This window comes from Lineus longissimus, chromosome 18 (genome assembly GCF_910592395.1).
Source record: "Lineus longissimus chromosome 18, tnLinLong1.2, whole genome shotgun sequence".
In the NCBI taxonomy this organism is placed as follows: domain Eukaryota; kingdom Metazoa; phylum Nemertea; class Pilidiophora; order Heteronemertea; family Lineidae; genus Lineus; species Lineus longissimus.
The window spans coordinates 3,129,822-3,134,299 of NC_088325.1; positions in this window are offsets into that span (position 1 = coordinate 3,129,822).

Here is a 4,478-nt window from a genome sequence, read left to right on the forward strand (position 1 = left end):
GGAAACAGACGCATTATGAACGAGTGCGTAAACATTCCTTTGTTCAGGTTGGTAGACAAGTATATTTCTTAAGGCATGAACATGTCCTATATCATGTCGATGTACAAATAGTATCGAATTAGAATTGCCGTCAAACATAAACAGCCTGGCTTCATATTTACTCAAAATGACTGATACGGGGGGTTTGAAAACGACTGGTTCAGAAACTCTGTACGTTTGGGTTCTTTTTTCCTGAAAGAGCGGTTGTTAAAGTGTAAGTAGATGAGAGTTGCACTGCTTTTCATTCTTGTTACCACAGTACAGTGAGCCTTTAACCAGGGACTCAGAAACTTCTGGACGGAATGCCTGATGGTATGATTTACTGCCACAATTAGTATCATATTTGACTTTGAGACGGATTTTAGCTTAACCACGATCGAGTTTTGGCATGTGATAAAACCTTACCTCTAGTTGATACATAAGCCATCCTCTAGTAATCGTTACATCCTCCCTCTCCAAACATGTTGCCTTCTCACTATGCAGTCGGCAAACATGGCCGCCATTATTCCCTCGGGTATTAATAGTTTTGCAACTTAGCACCAAAAAGCAAACAAATGCGCAATGACACCTCGACCGCATGTTTTTATCAGCAAAACTTGGCTGAATTATTTCTCGATCATGTGTAACCTTCTTGTAAAACCTGCTCTGGGTTGGGACCATTGTCAGTTATTGCCGAAAATATACGAAACCACTATGTCAAACACAAGGCATGATCATGACCACTGGGCAGTATTAATAAACGTTGCATTAATTCATCCAACATCTTGACCTATTTCAATCAAAGATCTGATTGGCTTTTTCAAAGAACAACATTTCAACATGTGAGAGCATCAGAACTATTTCTGTGAAGCCGAAATAGTGCGGATATTTTACAAATAATGCAATTTTATAACAAGCATTATTGCCGGCTATAAATGTACAAGAATTACAATAAAACACACCGTGGCAACACCTTGTATACTTTCATTAGAATTTGTTAATTCGGGTTTTCCGTGAAGCAGGAAACCGCTTGACAACAAGTGGTCTGTTTCAGCCAATCGACTGATCGGAGTCGAAAGTACAACCTGCTTTATGAAATTTGGTACTATATATTATATGTACTTCCTGTAATCATCTATGTGCCGTCGACGTAACCGCAATAGCTCACCTACCGATCCCGATGGCCCAGTGGACCAGGCGACCGCCTCATAAATTAAAGGTCGAGCAGTCACCGGTGACTATAGTTCACCGTGCTTTATGAATTGTGTTACTCTACTTCCTGAGGTGTCACCTTCTTGAGGGGCGAATGTGTTGAAAGGCACTGCTGCTAAAAGGCGTTGTCGCAAGTGCTCAAATACCGAAGGTCGAGCTGATGCGGGAGTCGAAGGTACACCGTGCTTTATGGAATGCGGCACTCTACTATCAAAACACTATCCCTGGTTCAGGCAATGAGAATACGAATCGCTTTATTGATCAACAGAAACATAATGTTTTTTTCAAGATGTTGTCTCCGATATCTTACTTGCATCGATCGAGTGCGGATTGAAACTAAATGCTGTATTTTGAGAGAGAATTCTTTAAATTTTGCATCCAAATGTTATCGATGGGTGCTTGTAGTTTCAAAGATTTCGGTATTTCTTCTCTCTTGTAATGAGGGAAACAAGAAATACATACATGTAGTCCAAGTTTAATGTTGACATTCCGACGAGTTGTATATTCTTATACATTTACAAACTTTAAAAAAATGACTTAAAAAAGCTTAATACTCATTTTAAAATAATACTTTGCCATATGATACAAAACCCTCATAAATCGTCAGAAAGGTTTTTAAGACAAGAAATATGAGTCCTCAAAGTAACAACGTTTCCAGGGAAACCAATCGGCTCCACCTGTTCGACCAATTATTATCAAATGCATGGCCGTACCAATTTCATGTCAACAAATTCACTCAAAACGTGTAAAATGATGACTTTATCCAATGGCCTCTTTCGGTAAAGGAACTCGTAACTATATTAGGATCTCTCGGTTATATCCATGGAAATTAGCTGAGTCAATCGACTTTGCCGTGCACATCAATTGCGCCAGCTGAATCATATAAATATACTTATACTATTAACATTGTGGCGGTGTGGTTCCCATTGTGTGCCCTCCCACTTCATACCATGTCAGTAAGTTTTATAAGTGCGGGAGGGCGTGGGGTGAGGAAAATAACCAAACAGACGTCATCGCCCCGGTTATTCAGACCTCAAACAGACGGGCAGCTCAAATTCTGACCTGAGTTGCTGATGCCAGGTTTTATATGCACCCAGCAAAAATTTTTCAATAAAGCAACAGAAAATATCTTTCAATGTCAAGAAAGCACCTGGCCACGAACGATTAATGACTTCCTTCGGATCTCCGAACATTAACCAAGAGATTGACATCTGACACATATCATTTGATTCAGTCAGGTAGATTTAGGTAAAAGGCAGGCTCGCATTCAAAGATCGATAAAGACCACTTTGTTTACATTTGATTCGGGCGAAGCCACGGTCATTTGAATAACTCTAAATAAGCAAATAGGCTGAATAAGTAATGAGTGCATTCCAAATCTTCCCAAAATCCGAATGCAAGTATTTAAATTACGAGATACAATGGTTTCATGCAGAGCAAGAGGATTTTATGAGACTTCATAGACAATTTTCCATTGGGTGTATATAAATTATGACCCGATCGACTGTATGTGACTGTCTCTGACTCTGCAGACAACTAGGCTAGACCTAAAGAATAATCTAGTCCAGGTAACCTCGACCCTATCCGCTGCAAAGCAGAGGGTCGAGGAAGCCTCGTTGATTTACCCGATGTGAACCATGCATTTTCAGTGCATACAGTGTGTTTTGACGAAGGTTCGGATACCAATAAACAACAGGGACGGTAGAATTCGAACAAACACTGGACCCACCTGGTTATGGCTGTTGTTTCTAATTCCAATGGCAGCACCCTTCACGGTTGTTGATACCAGTACCAATCAGCTGCCCTGGAGACTATGTCATCACGCCCTTGGCTTCACACCCTGTTGCTAGCCCGTGGGCGGTGCAATATCTAGAAGAGGTTCTGGGTTCCTCTCAAACCCCGCGCTTGACCAACAAGCGGGCTAAGTATATTTTTGATAATGGATATGTTTATAGTTTTGTACAATAATGCACATATACGTATGTCGACTATAGTTTGATATATAATGTTGAATATTAACAATACATGATGGTTTGATATATAATGTTGAATATTAACAATACATGGATGAGCTATACTGTTCTGACTGATAAGTCGAATTTTAAACAAGGAGTCAATGAAATCTTTTTTGGTTTTTGTCATAGGCAATATAAGTAACAAGGTGATACAACTAGAACTTTGGTTCTTACTAAATGTTAGATGGTGTGGATGGGCGAACCCATTTTGACCCAATGTCAGTTTATTAGAATACTATCACGGACGTAAACCTAAACTGGCGGCGTGTAAACGAAGGAGATGTACGACAGCGGAATGCCAATTATAATTCCGGCTATCGAGCAATGTAGACACGAATGCTATTTGCTAGTAGTCGAATAAATTCAACTATAAATTCAACCACAATGGCCGAATCGAATGTCTACTACGAAGTATGCTAGAAGTGCTTGAATGCACTATTTAGAACATGACGTCACTGATTAACGCCTAGTTCTGTAAACAAGAAAACAACCAGATTTATATAACACGCCTACAATTTAGGTGCTTAAAGAATGGTGGCCCTTCCGTTCAACCCGGAAACAACGACTAGAACCGAGCATCAAGACCCATCCAACGATGACATATGTAACCACAGGACATTCTAACACACCATCACGAAGGACTATAATTATTAGTCCAGACCTAAGCATATATGACATAAATAGTAAGATTACCCAACTAACTGGAAAACCCGAACAGTGCATGAAACGTCAACGATATAAAATCTGTCCACAACAAATGCGAAGACAAAACCTACAGGCCTACGAAACCGGCCAGAATAGGTATAATACTATACGAATGCATGAGCTAGCGTATAGCACAATTTTGCACACACACAAGGGAGAAATCCCATACAAAGCGATTATGTCAATACACAGGTTTGGAAACGTAATCAAAACATGAGCTCACAAACAAAATGGCGGCTCAATTTAAGTGCATGTCATTACGACATTACGAAGTGGAGTGACGAAGACTACGCCCTACTGACTCCCAGTCAAATTTTGGAATTAAAAGGAGAAATTATCGGAATAATCCTACCAGGACCTTCAAACTTCAACTTCCTTCAACGAACCGCCTCCAAACAGAACAAGCCTATCGGCGTCTGATTCACAATGTGGTTTGTGAGGAGTGTCATAGTCGTCAACAGTGTAGCTTACGTATTTCGAAGACCAGTGGAATTGGCGGCGTCAAATTATTAGTGAAATTTATAATTT